Below are 22,453 nucleotides of genomic sequence, written 5' to 3'. Positions count from 1 at the left end.
AAACAAATATGTTGGTTATCAAATAATATATGGAAATTAGGAGGAAACTTGGTACTTCTACTAGTGAACTTGAGTTGGCACCTGTGTTTCTCTATCAGTGGTCGTGAAGCTTTACTGGCACCTATTTTTTAGCTGTGCACTTCCTGACTTTATTGGACAAGATTAACTGGAAGCATGTGATGTTTTACAATTGGCACACGTTGAATGTTTTCAGTCCTGAGACTAAATAAACTACTAGATGCAAACTCCAGATACCTGTTCACATATATTTGGACTAGGTTTACTTATTGATTGTTCCCACTAAATGTTTTATTGGTTATATACTGCTGGTGTGTAGTGGCTGCTGCTGCTGCTGCTACTACTACTACTACTACTACTACCACTACTACTCCTCCTACTCCTCTTACTACTCCTACTACTCCTCCTCTTACTACTCCTACTACTACTACTCTTACTACTACTACTCCTCTTACTAATTGCTACTCCTAAGTGGTTGCTGCTCTTACTCTACTACTACCACTCTACTGCTACACTTACTCTACTCTACTACTTTCTACTTACTACTACTACTTGCTACTCCTAAGTGGCCGCTGCTCTTACTCTACTACTACCACTCCTTCTCTATTTTTTTTGCTTATATATGCTGGTGTGTAGTGGCTGTTGCTACTACTACTACTCCTCCTCCTCCTACCACTACTCCTACTAGTACTCCTCCTTCTCCTACTACTACTCCTTCTCTATTTTTTTTGCTTATATACTGCTGGTGTGTAGTGGTTGCTGCTCCTCCTACCACTACTACTACTCCTCCTCCTACTACTCCTACTCCTCCTCCTCTTACTACTCCTATTACTCCTCCTCCCTGTACTTGCTACTCCTACTGCTGCTCTTCTTTCAGTGATGCTTCTACTACTACTCCTAAGTGGCTGCTGCTCTTACTCTACTACTACCACTCTACTGCTACACTTACTCTACTCTACTACTTTCTACTTACTACTACTACTTGCTACTCCTAAGTGGCTGCTGCTCTTACTCTACTACTACCACTCCTCTATTTTTTTGCTTATATACTGCTGGTGTGTAGTGGCTGTTGCTACTACTACTACTACTACTTAACTACTACTACTACTCCTACCACTACTCCTACTAGTACTCCTCATGCTCCTACTATTACTCCTTCTCTGTTTTTTGCTTATATACTGCTGGTGTGTAGTGGCTGCTACTGCTGCTACTACTACTACTACTACTACTCCTACCACTACTCCTACTACTCCTCCTCCTACTCCTCCTCTTACTACTCCTACTACTCCTCTTACTACTCCTATTACTCCTCCTCCCTATACTTGCTACTCCTACTGCTGCTCTTCTTTCAGTGATGCTCCTACTACTACTCCTAAGTGGCTGCTGCTCTTACTCTACTACTACCACTCTACTGCTACACTTACTCTACTTTACTACTTTCTACTTTCTACTACTACTTGCTACTCCTAAGTGGCTGCTACTCTTACTCTACTACTACCACTCCTTCTCTATTGTTTTGCTTATATATTGCTGGTGTGTAGTGGTTGTTGCTACTACTACTCCTCCTCCTCCTCCTACCACTACTCCTACTAGTACTCCTCCTGCTCCTACTACTACTCCTTCTCTATTTTTTTTGCTTATATACTGCTGGTGTGTAGTGGCTGCTGCTGCTGCTGCTACTACTACTACTACTACTACTACTACTACTCCTACCACTCCTACTCCTCCTCCTCCTCCTCCTCTTACTACTCCTACTACTCCTCCTCTTACTACTCCTATTACTCCTCCTCCCTGTACTTGCTACTCCTACTGCTGCTCTTCTTTCAGTGATGCTCCTACTACTACTCCTAAGTGGTTGCTGCTCTTACTCTACTACTACCACTCTACTGCTACACTTACTCTACTCAACTACTTTCTACTTACTACTCCTAAGTGGCTACTTCTAGCTAATAATTGTTGGCTGCTGTTGCTTTTTTTGCCAAATCTCCCAGGACTCGCCCAGGACTTGTTGTCCTGTCTTTTGCCATCAGCTGCTGCACTATGTTTGCTAAGCAGCTGTTGGTTTTTTTGCCAAATCTTCCCTCTCCTCTCCTCTCCTTTGTTTTGCTGATGATGAAATTGTCCAAGTCCATACATTATATGGAATATGAGCTGATGATCAAGAACTTGTGAGGAACTTGGCATCATTAGCAGCCGCCCCTACATTACCTTCTCCTCTCTTCTCTGTTATGATGCCATGATGCTCCAAGTTCAAGATCAGATGACGATTGACATGTTTCTGAGGCCTTTACCATAGCTACTACTCTTTTTTTGATATATTGTTGTTTTATAGGACTACTTTGGTTTATAGCCCTTTTTTATTTCTTATACCTTCTTGCGTACCTAAAGCACACTTTCTTGCATCTATTAGAATAAAGCGTGAAATAATGTCGCGGACACCAGACAGTGTAGCCCGATGCCCTGAGCATGATGAGCACCCAACCAATGAGGAGCAAGCACTAGAGGACCAGCTAACTCAGGAGTAGTTCGATAACGAGTTAGAAAAGGATCTAGAAGTGATGCTTACTTAGGAGCAGTGTGACGAGGAGGAAGGGGGAGCAGAAGGAAGAGCAGGAGAGGCTGCTAAAGGTGAAGAAGAAGAGGATGATGACTCAGAAGAGGGATATGAAAGTCCCAAGGATCCTTTCCCACGTGAAGCCAGAAGGAGGCCAATGGAGGAATATTTGGACAAGGATTTTGACCCGAACAAGGAGGTAGGGAAAAAGCCTTAGCTTGTAAATTTTGCTAAAGCTTTGGCTGTGTTACCTCTGCTAACACTTTGACCTATCGTATATATAGGTCCCTCCTGAAACTCGGAAAAGACCACATCGACGTCCGCGACATCTCGCTGGACAAGACGGAGTAGACGAAAGGAGAGCAGAGGCAACAGCCACAGAGACGGATCACGATGCCTCTGCTCCACAACCTCAAGACACAACCATGACTACCAAGCCTAAGAGGAAACGAGGGGATAGAAAAGGAAATCTATATCTAGATAAGGCATGCTATGTGATAACGGAGGTCGGGCCAGCAGGGGAGATCCTTGAGCTGAAGGAATTAAGAGGACGATTCCGTAATGCGATCGAGGCCCTAGTAAGAGATAAATTGAACCCAGCAATCCCTAACTAGAAAGAGGTACCAGAGAACACAAAGAATGCACTATGGGATAGGTAGCTGAAGCTTAATTTTAGATTTCTGGAGGGTAAGCACGAATTGGTAAAAAAAATGCTATTAGGATGATGGGAGAGTCATTCTGACGTTGGAGGTCAGAGCTCAACACGAAGTATATCCAAAAAGGGTTAACTCCCTTCAACGAGTTCGGCAAAATAACTCCTAGTCAATGGGAGGAGCTTGTGGCTCAGAAGACTTCACCTGAGGCATTGGAGCTCAGTGCCCGTAACACCGAGCTGGCGAAGAGGAACAAACACCACCATCATCTAGGCCCTAGTGGCTACTATGCCAAGGAAGAACAGTTTAGGAAGATGGACGAAGAGGCCGCAGCTGCTGGGAATATCGATGTGACGAATTTGAAGGTACGCTCAAGGAACTGGATATAAGCAAGGAGTATAGAATCATCTGGCAGTAATCTTAAGTTTGATAAGCCAGAGACCCAAGAGGCGGTATCAAGGATACTGAAATATGCTGAAGACAAGGAGAAGGACTCATTCAATCCTTCCAGAGAGAGGGATGAGCTTAGCCTTGGCTTGGGAAACAAGGAGCACACAGGCCGCACCAGGAGGCTAGGGAAAAGGACGACCTAGAAGCAAGGATTCGAAGAGGACATGCATATGTACAAGAAACATGGCCGAGACCGAGAGACTAGTCTTGAGCTCCAAGTGAAGGCTCTAGTTATGAAGGCGTTGGAGGAGCAAGGACTGTCTACGAAGCCACGGATATTAGTGACGCCGCTGGGAGAACTGGCATTAGTTGGTAGCCCTCCAAAAGTTCCTAGCAGCCAAGGTTCCACTGTAGCCACAACCCCAGTCGATCCCATATGGGAACCAACTAGTTGCACCTTGGTGTTTCTCAGCGACCGGCAGAACATTGTGATGGAGGTGGCAACGGGTGTGGCACATCCTCCTGGTGGCTTACACCACAATAATAAGATACCGCCGGACTACACTAGGGTCGAGGTGCATATAGTGAAGCCCAAGTTCATGCAGTGGAGGATAGACTACGCAACTCCCGAGGGGCTGGTGTTACTCAGAGACGTTATGGGGCAGTTCATCCTCTGGCACAAATGGGACATTATATTGACTGCTTCTTCGTCGCCTCCCCCTCTCCCAAATTTGGAGCGAGTTGTTGAGGTCAGGGAGATATTTTCACCGTCTCATGACCCCCCACATTCCTGAGATGCCACATTCTTCCCCGCCTCCTAGCGAGCATGTGCCTGATGAGATGCCACAACTGTCACCAGCTCGTACCGAGCAAGTGCATGGTGAGATGCCACAGTCTTCTCAACAAGCACAACCGATACATGAACAACGAGTGCCTCCTGAAGAAGGTGATGCACAAGAAGATGAGGATGTGCCTGAATGGGAACTCTGAAAGAAGATTCCAATCAACATAAGGCCAGTTTATGTTCCAATCAAAGATGTCTCATCGGTGTCCAAGTGGTATTCCCATGACCAGTTGAAGCCTAAGAACCAAGTTAAAAAGTCCCATCACAGGGTTCTAAGGAGGCCGTCACTAGCAAACTCCGCCAAATTGCAAAGCAGTATCCAAATGTTGATGCCATCGAATGGTCAAAGGATTGCCCAAAAACATATGAAAGAGGCAAGCCCTTCCTACCAAACCAGGACATCCAGCGCCTACCACTTAGAATGAGAAGGTTCCATGATTGGTACTTGCATGTTCTCCCAACGAGCATAGATATCATACAAGCATGCTTCCCCACCGACACATTTGGAAGCCCAGCCAGGAAAATTGTCTTTGACTTCAATGACATGCACACATGCTTTCACCTAGAAGAAATGGAGATGAATCTAATTCGCACGTGGTGCATGTAAGTCCTTGTCCTCCTGATATGATATGAATGTAATCTTTGAATTTTGTTGTAACTAACCCACGCCGTGATTTGTAGAATGCAAGTGCACATTGTCAAACAAATACCAAGTGTGAAAGCCAGATATGTAGACCCTCAAGCTATAGCCCAAACAAATTTTAATTACCCTAAATGGTGGACACTGGATGCCAAAGAGCTAGCTGCTGCAAAGACTCTTCGGGAGAAAGAGCACATCCGTACGGTGAAACTAAGGGAAGAGTCCCTTAAGGTTGCGGCATACATTGCCAAGGCTTTCAAAAATCTCCAACAACACTCTACTATATGGCTAACATACAACTTCGAGTAAGTTCAACTCTATACTTAAAGCTTTGTTCGATATATTTTATTCGATGCAAAAGAGCTTATCTAGTTCTATGATTAAATCCATGCAGCAACCACTGGATTTGTATAGTCGTTGATGTTGGGAGGAGCATGGCATGGGTCTTTGATTCATTAGATAGGGACACGGTGACATACAAAGACTTCATATCAATTCTCAAGACGAATACATATCGACAATCCTCATTAGCTTATATGTTTGTATACATACTTGTAACGTTCACTTTTGGATACTAACAAGTTGTATTTGCTAAAATAATTCGAACAGGGCATTTAGGTTCCATGTCACTAATCATCATGGAAGGCATGATCCAACAAGGAAGGAAAAGCTGGCTATAAAAACACTATGTGCGGTAAGTGTAACTTACTTCTTCAGTACTCCGTTACATGGCTGTCAAAAGCATTACTTAACATTTTCATATGCAAAACACACAGTGCCCCAAGCAAAGGCCCGGGAGTGTACATTGTGGATACTATATATGTTCTATGATGAGTAACACCGGTGCCTACAGGAGACACCCCTTAAGGGTAAGTTTGAACCTCTTCACCCGTAGTATAAAAACTTCGTACATGGTATCAAATACTAAACCAAAACTTGTACTCTTGTAGTGGAGAGAAGAGAAAGGAATGAAAAGAGACCCATACAAGGATGACCAACTCTTAGAGCTCATCGGCGACCTTTGCAACTTCATATTAGACCAGATTGTACACGTCAGAGGCGCCTACCATGACTGAGAGTCTGAGTTAGGTACAAATCCTCAGTACCAACACCTTCGTGAGACTGAAAGGCTAGCTCTAGGACATTGATAAGAATGTGTATAGAATTTGTATATTTAATGATGGGTTGTATATATTCTTATGAATTGGACTTGTAATTATAGTTTATAGAATACTCTTGTGCTTGTAGTCGCGGTCGCGGGACGTTCGGCAACGCGAACGCGGTTCAGAATGTTGGTCGCGGGGCGTTCGACAACGCGAACGCGGTTCGGAACGTTGGTCGCAGGATGTTCGGCAACGCGATTTTGAATTGTAAATTTGAATTTTTTTGCGGGAAAACATACTGTAGGGGCGGTTCTAGATTGAACCGCCCCTACAAATACCTGTTTGTAGGGGCGGCTGGTGTTTCTAGCCGCCCCTACAAATGCATGATTTGTAGAGATGGTTTGGTAGAGGCGGCTGGCCAAACCGCCCCTACAAATGGTTACGACCCGCCCCTAAAAATCGATTCTATAGTAGTGGAAAGGCCTATGCCGCATCGGGTCTTTGGTGGGCCGAGCGTGCTGGAGCGGCCGTGGCCGACGCACAAGCACTCGGTCCACCTACACCGTACCAAAGCAAGCAAGGCAAGGCCAAGCAAGAGCCCAATACAAGCGAAAACCCCACTCCCCCTCCTTCCTCGCGAAGCTTTCTTCCTCCCGCTCATGACACGATCGAGGTGTCTCAGGAGAGAGGGCGGGGCAGTACGGGAGATCGGCGGGGCGAAGGCCATGGCGCCGCTGTTCGTGATGCGGCCAAGGTTGCCATCCAGCGCAGCCTTGAGAAGAGCGCCCGCACCTGCACACACGAACGGAGCGAGGGAGATAGCAGTCAGAAATGCGCAAGCGCATCATGCGCTGTACTAGATCAGTAGTAGGACCGCAAGAGAGGGACATGGAAGGGGAGAGAGCGTGGATCATGTACTGTTGCCATCGAAGGTGGAGGGGAGGTACACGAACGGCGGTGCCATGGCCTTCGCCCCGCTGATCTCCCGTAACTATGGTGTTTTTTATTGGTGATGTTATGCATGTCTGTATTCATTAGATCATTCTTAGGGTCTGCATTGATAAGTTGGTTGAATTAATGGTGTAGATGTCCTCCAAGCTATTCAGTTACCTAGTGATTTATTGCAAGGTCATATGTGGACCTTTAGTTCCTTTATTTTAACAACTCCTTGATTGTATAACTGTTAGAGCGCTGCTATCCTGTTCTACATATACAAGTCCGTGTTACTTCTGTTTTCCCCTTTGCACTTGTGAGATTGTTCTTTTCTGGCGATTGCGCGTTCAAATGCTGGGTATCTGCCTCCTCAATGTGATAACTTGTTTGTGTTTGCTTTGTGTCATTGTGTGAAAGGTATCATAAGGAACCTTGGCATAGGAAATGGTGATCGAGCAGCAGTGTTGTCTTTTCACAAGGATGGCTTTGGGGTGCTGCACTGTGCAGCATGTTAGGGCCATCTAGAGGTCTGCAAGTACTTGGTTGAGGAATTAGGGTGTGATCCAAATATGGCTGCAAGCGGAGGCTCATGTGAAGGTTCTTTCTAGCTTTTTTGTCCTTCTGAAAATTGTATGCTCTCATATGTGTAAACCTTTGGCACCTCGTAGTATGAGATATGTAAATTGTAGTTTTATGCTTTCTTCGCAGGTGCAACACCGTTTATGGCCTCTGCACAGTCAGGTGATATATCCACCGTCAAGTATCTGCTTGATCATGGTGCTGATCTAATGAAAACAGATGCAAAAGGACTCACGGTTCTACACCATGTTGTATCTGTTCTACACCATGTTGTATCTGCAGGTTTGTGTCATCACGGTTTTTTTTCTGTATTTATGTGGAAGTGCTTTCAACTAAATCTGCTGGTGCCATTTTCATGTGACCAATCTAGTTTACTAGTTTGTTTTTGATATGTTACTGTCCAGAGTTGATTAACTCTGTCCTTTTATACCATGATTACTTATAGTGCTGCAATTTGGTCATTATTGGATGTTTGGTAATTCTTATATATTCTGGTTACTTCTATTGCTCATGACTTGTGGAGTCATCTCGCTTACCACAGGAAGCTGTAAGGTAACAGAGTTCCTTCTTTCAAAAGGAATACCAGTTAACAGAGTTCCTTCTTTCAAAAGGACACCACTTTACCATGCTGCTACTAATGAACAGGATAAGACCTTGAAGATTTTGTTGGACCACCACGCAAATGTATGTTTCTTATTTTCTCCAACCCCCCCCCCCCTTCAGTAGGTGGAAGGTAGAACATAATAACTGTATTATCTGACTGCTTCCTCTTACATGTCACTGGTATGAATATGAATTTGGATTTCCATGGCAAATTATTGAGGCGAACTGCTCATGTCCTGCTTTTAGCCCAACACCATTGTTAGTGGCATGGGCACACCACTAATGAGTTCTCTTATTTACCGTTCGTTGAAGTGCATGAAGCTACTTATTAAGGCCAGTATTTTCTTGACTCTTTTTATTCTACTAATGCCATCTGTTGTCATTTTATTTACTGAAATTATCCGTCACAACATTTTAAAAGTTTATGTTGCACAACCCTTTTTGTAGGCTGGTGCTGATGTTAATGGCGAAGGTTCCTATGCATCTCCTCTAGTGTTTGCTACAGGTTATGGAGGGTATACCGACTTCATTAAGTTACTATTGAAGGCTGGAGCAAACCCTAATATTCCTAATGATGTATGTGTTTGCGTATTTCTTGAGGTTCTCCTGAATCTGCTATCCCATCTTGCTCTAATTACACTGAGTATTCCCTAACTTCTCTGATTTTGTTGGGGAGCTGTTTTAGTTGGCTGGTTTGACAAGACATTACATTTAGAGAAAAATTCTTATTTGGCCTTGGTTTAAAGTTGTTTTTCTTCCTTGGCCCTGAAACAAAATTTCTTACCTATTTGACTTCACTCGAAGTTTCATTTTCTAATCTGGTCTTACCGTGAGATCTTTCAAAGTTTGCCATCATTGAGTTGTCAGTTTTTATTGAACAGACATAAATACCCCTAACCGAAGCCGTGTCTCTCCTTTCTCTTCTATCTCGACCTCTCAGTCTCGTCTCTGTACCTTCCCGCATCCGAGCCTGCTCTCTTCTTCTGAAACAAAAAGGAACCCTAACCCTAGGTACCGCGGGGCGGTGGCCAGGGCGCGCAGGCTCGGCAGGCTACTGGGCGGGTAGAGGCAAGGGCGCATGGCGGCCTAGGGTCATGGCGGCTAGGGCGCATGGCTGCGAGGGGTCACGGCGGCCTGGGCTCACAGCAACCAGGGCGCGCGGTGGCCAAGGCGCGCGATGGCCTAGGGTCGCAGTGGCCAGGGCGTGCGGCCTAGGTGCACGGCCTAGACTTTGGCTCTCTGTGTGCCAGTGGCCTGCGACGCTAGCACGGGTTGAATGGAGCCCGACAGAGGTGCAGACGAGGGCCTAGACATCGGAGGAGGTGGTGCATCTACAGTACATGTAGATTGGCTTATAGGGTGAGTTAACAATCACCGACTCTGATTTGTGTGTTTGTATAGATGACTTAAGTTTACAATTACTTTGCTCACAAGATGGATCCTAAATCCACTTTTATGCTAAACTTTAAACATCTTGGTAATCCAAAAGAAAGCTAGGAAGGATCTGAGATGTTTTTGTTTTGAGAAAATTGTGGATAGTGACAGAACAAATTTAAAGGACTTAATTCAATCAATCATAGAGGAATATCCACCCGGTTACATGGAAGTTGCACATCTTCAATATCATGACCATATTTTGTGAAAGCATCTAGGCCCCTAGTTGGGTTTCGATGATTAATGACAATATATTATTACTATGACTAACGTGTGTTTTGCAGAGGCAATTAAGTTGGGTCATAGTAATGGAGATCGATTGAGCTATCATTATGGTCATGCCCCTACGATGGAAATCGTTTCGGTTTTCAAAGGATGAACGACAAGGTTAAGGATGGACTAGTTCTAAGTGTCGATTGGAGTGGAAGAGACACTTAGAGTAGTTTAGGACTTTATTTTTCCTTTGGCCGTACTATTAAGGGGGGTATGGATGGGTAGCTTGACCTAGGTGAGTCTAGTGTGTTAGGTGTGGTGCACACTTGCTAAACCTAGCACTAGGTAGCTCCTAAAAAGCCCTTAGATCTATTGGAGCAAACTTCATTCACGTATGATCGAGAGTTGGAAGTGAATGGAGGGTCAAATGCTGACCGGACGCTGGCTTTGGGGTGACCGGACGCTGGCGCAGAGTTCGGTCAGTTCATTTGATCAAGGTGAAATCGTAAGGTGCGATCGGACACTGAGAGGTGAAGTGACCGGACACTGAGTCCCAGCGTCCGGTCAACTCTAGTAAGGTTCCAGAGAGGGAAAATCATGACCGTACGCGTCCGGTCAGTGCTGACCGGACGTTGTCCAGCGTCCAGTCACCACTTAAACACTGAAGCTCAGGGAGAACTGACCGGAGCGTCCGGTCAACCCACAAAGGCACATAATGGTTTATTTTTCAGCCATGGTTATAAATACTTCCTCCATTAGTGTGTGGGGGTACTTTTGCTCATTCCAACAGCTAAGACACACCTTTGAGAGTGCCAAGAAGAGCAAGGTCCTAGTGAGGTGATTGAGATTTGAGAATCCCAAAGAGAGCCCTCATTAGTGAGATCAAGAGTAGCAAAGTGTGCATCCACCCTTCTCATTAGGCTTGTCGTGGTCAAGTGAGAGTTCGTGCTTGTTACTCTTGGTAATCACCATCACCTAGACGGCTTGGTGGTGATTGGGAGTTTGGTGATCATCCGGCGGAGCTTGTGGATGACCCAACTCAAGTTGTGAGCGGTTGTGGGTGATTCATCGCGACGGAGTGTCGAAGAATCAACCTGTAGAGAGCACTTGATCCTTGCGTAGATCAAGGGGGAGCTACACCCTTGCACGGGTGCTCCAACAAGGACTAGTGGGGAGTGGCGACTCTTCGATACCTCGGCAAAACATCGCTATGTTCCTTCTTCTCTATTTACTTTGAGCATTTACTTTGAGCAATTCAATTCTTGTCATTTACATTCATAGAATTGCCATGCTAGAGTAGGATTGCAACATAGGTTGCTAAACTTTTGTGCGGTAGATCAATAGATACACTTTCTAGGCACAAGGGGTTAATTAGGCTAACCATAGGACTTAATTATTGCAAAGAAATTTAGAATTAGCCCAATTCACCCCCTCTTGGGCATCTTGATCCTTTCAATTGGTATCAGAGCCTTGTGCTCACGTATTTAGGCTTAACCGCCTAAAGAAAGATGTCTCACGGGGATGGACCTCCTCCTATCTTTGAAGGGGATGATTTTCCATATTGGAAAATCCGCATGGAGGCATATTTAGAAGCTCTAGATGTTGGATTACTTAGAGCCACAGCGGAGGGGTTCATGTCCACCGCCTAGACCACAGGGTCCGCCTCTAGTGACTCACTTGGATTTGAGGGTCGCCATGGCCAAGCAGGTGCAGCAGCTTAGATTTGTGGACTTTGAGCTATGGTTTCCACTGAGGTGGGATGAGCGTGCTTCAGAGGGTTTCTACTCACCTCTGCAGGAAGATTTTTATAATGCATATCTTAACAGTGGGGCAGTATTCAGATCTCAGAGGATGTGCAACATTGAGACCATTGTAGCAGCAGCTGGAGAGCATATTCGCCCTTACCTAGCTTACCTAGCTTACCTGCCAGGGCTGACAAATTTACTTGGATGGACAGGCTTATATGTTCCATCTTGGGTCCGTCAGTTCTATGCTACACTCTGGATTGACCCACAGCATAGATTTATACACTTTGCATTTAGAGGCAGAGATAATAGGCTGACGAGCACTAGGGTCAGAGAGATAATTAGGCTTCAGGAGCAACCCGTCCGGCTACATGAGGTTTGCTATGGACAGACAGTGCCCCCCAGACGCCCTCATGGTGGTATGGTGCCCCCTATAGATCTAGTCCACCATTGCTTTATAGAGCTATTCGGCGAGGGGTCTAGCAGGACACCCAGTGATCTCACTCCCACTATTAGAGTGCTTGATGCCATTATGAGGAGGACACTGCTTCTGAGGATAGGGTATCATGAGGGCTTGACTCGCATACAGTTATGGTTACTGAACACTCTGATACAGCTGACAGTGTTTGACATTTGGGATCTTCTTCTATCAGAGATAGAGGATACTATTGCAGAGGGGTTCAGGGGTCATAGGCAGCTGCCATATGCTCACTGGATTACATTCCTGATCCACAGGGCAGTTACTGTGAGGCCACTAGAGATGCTGACAGAGTATAGTGGTGCTACTATAGAGTTCCCTACATACAACATGACTCAGATGATCCGACATAGTGTAGTGAGGACACCCAGCCAGCGGAGCTGACGTCTAGAGGTGCCAGAGACTGCATCTTAGCAAGATGAGACCATCAGGAGCATAGCAGCTATAGAGGAGGAGGAGCTTGATGCTCAGCAGGAGGGGATTATCGTGAGCAACCCTAGTGATAGCTCAGATGATGACTACCAGCCTATTCCTCAGATGCCTACATGTCGACATGACCATGAGGCCGGTAGTTCCAGTTTAGCTCCACCTGCATCGTAGATAGACCCCACTCTACTTGCCATCCTTGAGCAGATAAGGCAGGATCAGGCTCGCCAGGCTTAGGAGACAGCTGCCACTTTTGCTCAGTTTTAGACTAGGCAGGATGAGTTCTAGCGATAGCAGTAGGTGATCCGGCAGCAGCAGCAGGCGATCCATCAGCAGCAGCAGGCCATGCATCAGCAGCAGCTCCTTGGATATATGCAGCATGTTGTGATAGCTATTAGGGCTCCACTGCCACAGTCTTTGCCCTAGCTAGGTCAGCCTGCCACCACTTCTGTGACTCCAGCTTTACAGCCTAGTGGGCTTCAGAGTCAGGGACAACCACTAGCATAGTTTGCTTCACCTATAGAGTAGGTGTCCCAATGGTTTGCCTTGCTAGTGCTAGCCCTGTAGTTCACACCTCTTCAGATGGGTTTCGCACCAACTCAGACTTCCTCGCTGCTAGTGCCAGATACCTCAGTCTCTAGGAGCCTTGGAGCAACTTTTAGTGAGTTGACAGGGCAGCCTACTCTGCCATATTTACATGTCCTAGGTCCTTCTACAGTTGTACCTATTACCGGGACTACAGAGATGCTCTCTTCTTCTGTTGCATCATCAGAGCCGCCTGCTTCAGTGATACCTACACAGTTTACGGCTGCTCCAGTCTCTGATCCAACCTAGACCGCTTCAGCATCGCTTTTAGCTACATAGGGTCCGACAGCTCAGAGCTTAGGGTCAGATGATGATGGCACATAGTTCCAGCTCTCTCCTCGTACCTCAGCGCACGACTCATCCGCTATAGCCCCACCGACCGACCCTTAGGTTTTGGTGTTTGACACCAAAGGGGGAGAGGGATCGAGTATGTTAGACCTAGGGGGAGCGACTTAGGGGGAGCTTAGTATTCTATTATATTTGGTTTTTATGTGTGATACACTATTATGCATTCGTGTGTTTACTTTTATGCATCAAACTATATTTATGTGATAGTGATATCTATGCGATCGTATTATGTGACATGTGTGCTCTCTACTTTGAATCTCTTATATGTCATATCACTTGTGTTATGCTCATTTGTTTTGCTTCCATGTTTTACTCCGATGCAAATGAGCTTTATTACTTGTACTCATGCTTATTTTATATCTTTTGAGTACATCATGTTGGCTTGGGTCATATAAGCTTGCCTAACTCCTTTGTTCTTATTGTAAAAAAACTTATATGAACCAAGCATGTTAAAAACCTCAACTCTTTCACATACTCGAGGTGGTATTGTCATCAATCACCAAAAAGGGGGAGATTAAAAGCATCTAGGCCCCTAGTTGGGTTTCAGTGATTAATGACAATACGTGATTACTATGACTAACATGTGTTTTGCAGAGGCAATTAAGTTAGGTCATAGAAATGGAGATCGATTGGGCTATCATTATGGTCATGCCCCTACGATGGAAATCGTTTTGGTTTTCAAAGGATGAATGACAAGGTTAAGGATGGACTAGTTCTAAGTGTCGATTGGAGTAGAAGAGACACTTAGAGTAGTTTAGGACTTTGTTTTTCCTTTGGCCATACTATTAAGGGGGGGTATGGACGGGTAGCTTGACCTAGGTGAGTCTAGTGAGTTAGGTGTGGTGCACACTTGCTAAACCTAGCTCTAGGTAGATCCTAAAAAGCCCTTAGATCCATTGGAGCAAACTTCATTCACGTATGATCGAGAGTTGGAAGTGAATGGAGGGTCAAATGCTGACCGGACGCTGGCTTCGAGGTGACCGGACGCTGGCGTAGAGTCCGGTTAGTTCATTTGATCAAGGTGAAATCGTCTGGTGCGACCGGACGCTGAGAGGTGAAGTGACCGGACGCTGAGTCCTAGCGTCCGGTTGACTCCAGTAAGGTTCCAGAGAGGGAAAATCATGACCGGACGCTGACCGGACGCTATCCAGCGTCCGGTCACCACTTAAACAGTGGAGCTCGGGGAGAACTGAGCGGAGCATCCGGTCAACATGACCGGAGCGTCCGGTCACCCCGCAGAGGCACATAACGGTTCGTTTTTCAGCCATGGTTATAAATACTTTCTCCATTCGTGTGTGGGGGTACTTTCGCTCATTTCAACAGTTGAGAAACACCTTTGAGAGTGCCAAGAAGAGCAAGGTCCTAGTGAGATGATTGAGATTTGAGAATCCCAAAGAGAGGCCTCATTAGTGAGATCAAGAGTAGCAAAGTGTGCATCCACCCTTCTCATTAGGCTTGTCGTGATCAAGTGAGAGTCCATGCTTGTTATTCTTAGTGATCGCCATCACCTAGACGGCTTGGTGGTGATTGGGAGTTTGGTGATCATCTGGCGGAGCTTGTGGATGACCCAACTCAAGTTGTGAGCGGTTGTGGGTGATTCACCGTGACGAAGTGTCGAAAAATCAACCCATAGAGAGCACTTGATCCTTGCGCGGATCAAGGGGGAGCTACACCCTTGCGCGGTTGCTCCAACGAGGACTAGTGGGGAGTGGCGACTCTCTGATACCTCGGCAAAACATCGACGTGTTCCTCCTTCTCTATTTACTTTGAGCATTTACTTTGAGCAATTCAATTCTTGTCATTTACATTCATAGAATTGCCATGCTAGAGTAGGATTGGAACATAGGTTGCTAAACTTTTGTGCGGTAGATCAATAGATACACTTTTCTAGGCACAAGGGGTTAATTGGGCTAACCATAGGACTTAATTATTGCAAAGAAATTTAGAATTAGTCCAATTCACCCCCCCCTCTTGGGCATCTTGATCCTTTCATTTTGAAAAGCTTTCCAGAAGTTAAAATAGACCAAGACTTGTTGTTAATGTTTGAGAGACATATGAATACAAAGGTTGTGGACATGTTCATGGCATATTGTGATCCTTCTGAGGAATACCATCCTATCATCGAGTGGGATAGACAATGTAACCAACAACTTAGCTGAGAGCTTCAATAATTGGATTAAGGAACACAAGTCCCTGAATTTGGATGATTTCTTGGACAAGATTAGGCAATTGCTTATGACCAAATGGAACTAAAGAAGAAAAATCTGAAGGAAGCTAAATGGCTTGATTCTCCCACATATAAAGGGTGTACCTAGTCCAGAGAGCTCCCGCTCTGTGCGGGGTCTGGGGAACGGTGTTAGTGGCAAGCCTTACCCTCGCTTGTGCAATGCGAGGAGACCGCGACTCAAACCCGGGACCTTTTGGTCATAGACGGTAAGACTCTACCGCTTGCACCAGGACCGCCCTTCTTGATTCTCCCACATATAATTAAGAAATGGAATGAACAGAGCAGGGAGTTGGAGTTGGAAGTTAAGGAATGCTCAGAGAAAGTGGGAGAAGTTACTGCATTGGGGGGTAGTGGCTTCTGGTTTGTGCTAAACTTGCTTGATAGAACATGTTCTTGTAGGCAATGGCAGGTTTCTGGAATTCCATGTAGACATGCCATAGCATTTATTACATCACTTAGCAATGCAGCTCTAGATAACTATGTGGACCCTTATTACTCTGTTGATAAATTTAGAGTAGCATATGCTCAATTAATCCCAGCTATGCCTGACAAGACTCAATGGCCTAAAGCAACACATGGATTTTTCATGTATCCTCCACTCTTAAAACCCACTTCTGGTAGGCGAAGGAACCAAAGGTTCAAAGGATGCACTGACAAGAACAAGAAAAAGACAACATAAGTGTTTTGGAGATTGGGCATCACTAGCATACATGTAAAAAGGGTAATCCAGAAGACAAGAAAGCTCTAGCAGCACTGAGGCAAGCACTATTGGTTTTTGACTCAAATAGTTAATTGAAACTCTCACTTAGTTGCTGATTTACTAAGATGTCAATTTTGTACACAATGAGAACATGTTTCTTATCAAATGCATGGAAATTCACATAAAAATGGCTTATGAGCAGATTTGATTTTATCATAGTTTTTAATCAATGAGCTGTTAGTTCTATACAGTATATCTCTCCAAGTTTAACTAAAATGAATGCCCCATTACATGCATTTTTATAGGTCCAAAAAAGGCTCAAATCAACCTGAACCATCTATGGAGCTTACAAGTGGTGCAGCACCAACATCTAAAACTATGAAGGCCAAGGCTAAGACAAAGACAAAGCGGAAGAATATAGCTAAAGGCATTGCCATAAAGCCACTGATACTTGATAGCCCTGCGATGGGCACAAGAAGCAAAAGATGTAATCCTGCTAGCCCTGCAATGAGCACATGAAGTAAAAGGAGGCTTAGTTTGTGACTTTCATGTGCCTGCAATGTCACTTTTAATATGAACTTGATGTATGCGTCAAACGATGTGTCGAACTAGTGCACTGTGAAACTGATGTGTGAAAATGATGTATGTGTCGAACACTATGTTGAACTATGTGCTCTGTGCCCCTTTTGAATTTTTAGGATGATGAACTTGTTTCAATTGTGTGCTATGATCAAGTTGACATCATTTTGTACTATAATGTTGGAGGTCTGGACGTTGCATTCCTATTAAAAAGTGCTTAAAAATTTGTGTTATAAAAATTAGATTCAAAGTGCTCAAAATTATGTTGTTATGCTGCCTGGGTGACCTTGTCTCATGGGCAGTTTGGTCATTTCATATGCCACTTAACGGTGTTAGAGGCCGGAGATGACGGTAAAGTCAGATTAGAAAATGAAACTTCAAGTGAGGCCAAATGGTAAGAAATTTTGTTTCAGAGCTAAAGAAGAAAGTCAACTTTAAACTAGGGTCAAATAAGAAATTAGAATATAGTGATGGTGTTTTGGATCTACAGTTCTGTTAGCTTATATCACTGTATGCATGCTGTTGGTTCAGATCTCGAGTTTCCTGGAAAGAATATGTTTTGTTATTGCTGTGCAAGAATAAGATTATATATATGTTAGTCTGACTGTCTGATAAGTAGCAGAACATGGATGGCACTGTTGACCATATGGTCATTGCATCCAAAAGTTCCTGACTATATCAATGCTATTGGTTTGTGAAACAAGGTATTATTATGTCCATATTTAAATTATAGTTTCTTCGATAATGAGATATCATCATGTACTATTTAAGCTAGCCATGCTAGTCATGTGCAGTTGTGCACTTACACATCCAACACTGAAATATCTCACCTGTTTTCTGTTTATTTTTTGTAAGGTGACATTCATGTCAAAATTCAAACCTTGTATTTACGAATAATATGTATTTTTACTACTAATAGAAGGGCGGGCCTAGTGCAAGCGGTAGAGTCTTACCGCCTGTGACCGGAAGGTCCCGGGTTCGAGTCGTGGTCTCCTCGTATTGCACAGGCGAGGGTAAGGCTTGCCACTGACACCCTTCTCCAGACCCCGCACAGAGCGGGAGCTCTCTGCACTGTGTACGCCCTTATGTATTTTTACTAATAAAAAGTGGCACCATCAGGTTTGTATTGAAATTATTTTCACCTGTTTATGGTTTTGTGATTCTTAACAATATATCATAAAATAAACTAATGTCCAAAATTCAAGTTCGGGGACCATGCCAAGTCAAGCCATGCTTTAGGGGTTGTATTGTTGCTTAGATGCATCACCTTGACAGAAAGCTTCATTTCCCCATCTTGATACATGAATAGTTAGTAGAAATTTTAATGGAACCACACATTTGGTTAAAATTTCTATACAACAAATTTGGAGCATATGCTTGTTTACTTTGCTAAAGAGTACAGCCCCATTTGGTTTGCTCCCACACACCGCCAAACGATTGGCAAGGGATCGTCTGCGATCCGCCCGTATTTGGTGAGAAAATACGTGCTGTGCATGATTGATCGTGGGTATGGCAAAGATTTGAGCACACATGGGGATCAATCCAAACAATAAACATACCCTATATGCTCGTTGGATTGAGTCCTTGTTGAAAGTTATAGTTTTAATATAATCCAGATCCTGGTTCTTTCACACACTATCTCAATTTTCTTTACATGTCTCTATGTATGCCCCTGGTCTTTGTGACTGAATTATGTTGTTAATTTTCAAAAGAATGATATATTTTTCCCTCTTGTTGCAGCTGGGAAGGTTGCCAATAGAGCTTTCTGCGCTGCGTGAGTGCAAGGAAGAAGTAGAGATGCTGCTGCCCTTGACTTCGCCAATCCCAAATGTCAGAAACTGGAGTGTTGATGGAGTAATCTCTCATGCAAAATTTGAAGATACAAAGCCATTGGTATGTTATGCATATCTTTTTCTAGACCATTTTATTGTATTGCTAGGATGCTCTTGTACAATATGGCCCCGTTCGCTGGTCTGAATTTTGGCTGAAACTGGCTGAAAAACACTGTTCCGGCTGAATTGTTGTGAGAGAAAACACTGTTCCGGCTGAAAAAACAAGCCGAACAAGCCAAATGAAAAAACAAGCCGAATTATTGTGAGAGAAAACACTGTTCCGGCTGAATTGTTGTGAGAGAAAAACACTGTTCCGGCTGAATTGCTAGGATGCTTTGTATGGGCACTGCGATGCTGTACTACTTGGAATTAGAGAAAATAATCTTTTCCCCTTCCTCAATGAGGCTACTTTTCAAATCATCAATTATGTATGATTTCCCTCGTAATCCCTCAATGCTGGAGTCTGGTCCCTCATAAGATCTTGACTTTCAGGTTTATGGCAAATAGTATCCACATCAATGTTTTTTGCTTCCAAATATTCCAAGGCTGCTATAACTAATATTTGTGTCAAGTACACACCGCACCAAATGTCAGTTAGGCTAGCTGTGATTGAATTAGAAAGTTGTTAAATTTATCTGCAGTTGTTCTTTCCCTTTCTAGTATTAGATATTATTAGGTTTCTGTGGATGATGAAGGTAGGAGCTTCTAGTGGCTTAGCTCTCAAGTTACGAGCATGTGCACTAGCATTGCTGCATAAGTGTTTGACGTAGCTACCAATCTATGAAGAATTTTGGCGTGAATGATGATAACTTAATCTAATGATTTTAATGAAGTGTGTGTGTGCACATTATGATGACAAAACATTTGGTAGAATAACTTATCAAGTTAACGTTTATTGTCTTTTTAAAAGGCAGCAATATACCATGCCACTCAGTGAATGTGAATGCTAGTCAGGGGCGAAGCCACGTTGATTTTGGGTGGTGCACCGGCACCAGGCAAGAAAAAATATTTAATACTAAGTAGCTTATTTTGACCATAAAACCAGTTGTAAGAAGGCATATTTCTACACTGCTGTTAACGTGGTGCACCACCATAAATTTAGTACTAGCTTCGCCCTGATGCTAGTCTAAGAAGTTTGTAGACAGGTCTCTGCTGTTGTAATGCTAAAATCCTGTAGTCTACACAACTGTTAGCAGCTAGTTTTTGTTTGACTATTTTGTTACCATTTGAGTTTGAAAGATATCAATGCATAACCTGTTATGCTTGATGGTAGGGGATAGACATTGCACCAGAAGCAACACTGTATTCCAACAGAAGCCTCTGTAAACTGAGAATGGGTGATGGTGAAGGCGCTCTATCAGATGCTCAGCGCGTGTTTACCTCAAATTCTCAAAAAGTGCTACAGTACCCATCACATCGAATCTTGCGATATGTGCATGAAGCATTAAATGTAGATGAAAAAAAAACTAATTGCACAGTTTGGTTGGAAATTACTAGACGAACGTTTTGAGCATAATTAGTCCATGATTAAACACTAATTGCCAAATAAAAACGAAAGTGCTACAGCTCAAATTCCTAAATTCACCAAACTAAACACGCGTTACCAGTGCAGGATGATGAGGCCTGACTGGGCAAAAGCTTGCTCTCGGCAGGCAGCTGCTCACATGCTACTCAAGGTAAGAGTCGCTTCTCAGCTTGCCAGTATAAAAGCAGAGATGGCCAGAATGCCACACGCCCTTGGGGGGTTGGCTTGGCATAGAAGATAATTACACAGCATGTACAACATGAATGACTATGTTCAATCTCTAAATAACTGTTCATATACTTCACATTAGGTGAGGTGTGGACTTGTGGTTGTCTTAATTATATGCCTGAATTTGCTGTTTCCAGGAGTACAAGCAAGCTTATGATGCTTTCCTGGACGCACAAAAATTGGATCCTGGCAATGATGATATTGAGAAGGAGCCAAGGTAATTTTTCTGATTTTCTCTTTGAGCATTTGTCTTCCCTGATGTAACAACAATAAGTTGCATGGACAGTTCACACAAATGAGCAATGATTCTGTTTTCAGCATTTCTACATGCTACCATTTCTAACTTGTAGTTGGTTCTGTGGTTACTGGTTAGTGGCTATGATTGAGAAATTGACATTTATTTCATTCTTTTGATTTTTGTAGGAAGGCTATGGAATCCATGAATGTCTCCCCTGATGAAGATTAGCAGTGAAGCATTGTGGCCGTCTGACAAGAATGTCTGTGCTGGTTAAAGAAGAGTAAGCTATCAGCTGGATACCTCCAATGATTATGCGTAGTAGATTAAGGACCAAACATTGTAGCCTGTTTAGCAAGCAGCGTTCTGTCTGGTGTAAGGCACGGGACGGGATAATTTTTTGAGTCAAGTGGTAGTGCAACTGTGGAGAGTTGAAGCACGTTTCTTTCTTGAGCTTGGAAGAGAAGAGTTTAGTCTAGAACAGGAGAAAAGCCTGCGCAACAACACAAGGAATTTCTATGCGCTCATCGCCGACTCATTTGGAAAATTTCTGTGAAGTTTCAGCTGCCAAACAGTGCTGGCTTTTTAGTTGTTGATTTGCCTTTTGATCTGTCTGTTAGGTTATTCTCTTGGAACCAACCGGATCTTTTACTTGTCTAAAATCCAAATGCTTAACCGGATTACCCGTGTCAGTGCCTCAAGTTCGTACATCTAGTACGTATGCACATGCCACAGGCTAGACCAAACAGTCATGACGCTCGTCGTTGTGGACCTGTACGCAAATTCAGTTTCAAATCTGTTCAAGTAGTGCCTATACAGCTGGAGCGCGTGTTTCTTACTATGGGCTTGTTAGCCCTGGTTTAGTTCGCGAAATTTGGATTTTGAGGCTACTGTAGCACATTCGTTTTTATTTGGCAAATAGTGTCCAAACATTGACTAATTAGGCTTAAAATGTTCGTCTCGCAATTTCCCACCAAACTGTGCAATTAGTTTTTTCTTTTCGTCTACATTTAATGCTCCATGCACGGACCGTAAACATTCGATGTGATAGGTACTGTAGCAACTTTTTGGATTTTGGGGTCCAACTAAACAAGGGCTTACTTGTTTGGACGAGCTATGGCAAGTTACTACTTAGGGCTAAAAATTAGCTTAAATTAGTTGAAGTTTGCTAACAATCAGTATGAGGCTTGACTAAAAAATGAGCTCATCTAGTAGACCTCTAATTTTGATAGGTTAGAGCTAATTTTTAGCTAGCTAACAATTAATTTTTAGTATCCAAACATGTCTTATACTATGGCCTTGTTCGCTTCTCTTATAATTCGTATTTTTCAGCTTGTTTTTTCAGCCGAAATAATATTTTTATCTCACAACGAATCAGCTACAACAGTGTTTCGCTTGTTTTTTCAATGGTAGGGTGCAACGTCCTGGGACTGAATGCTATAAGTGCAGAATTTCGTTTACATGTCTTTCGCGACCTTGCACATATTCTGTTGCGCCCTATTCTTTCCTATGGCAACTCATTAGTAGGCAGCCTTGCCACAGCTGTGGATGCGTCCATGCCACCAGCATGGGCCTACTCTA

The 22,453-nt window shown here is 43.8% G+C and overlaps 1 pseudogene; it reads left to right on the top strand.

Annotated features, from left to right (window-relative positions):
• Nucleotides 1-7,164: 7,164 nt before the first annotated feature.
• Nucleotides 7,165-21,505, top strand: LOC136462343 (uncharacterized; annotated as a pseudogene).
• The last annotated feature ends 948 nt before the right edge of the window (nt 21,506-22,453 follow it).

This window comes from Miscanthus floridulus, chromosome 1, assembly GCF_019320115.1.
Source record: "Miscanthus floridulus cultivar M001 chromosome 1, ASM1932011v1, whole genome shotgun sequence".
Classification (NCBI taxonomy): domain Eukaryota; kingdom Viridiplantae; phylum Streptophyta; class Magnoliopsida; order Poales; family Poaceae; genus Miscanthus; species Miscanthus floridulus.
The sequence above is the reverse complement of the archived record's forward strand: the minus strand, read 5'-3'. Positions and strand labels throughout refer to the sequence as shown.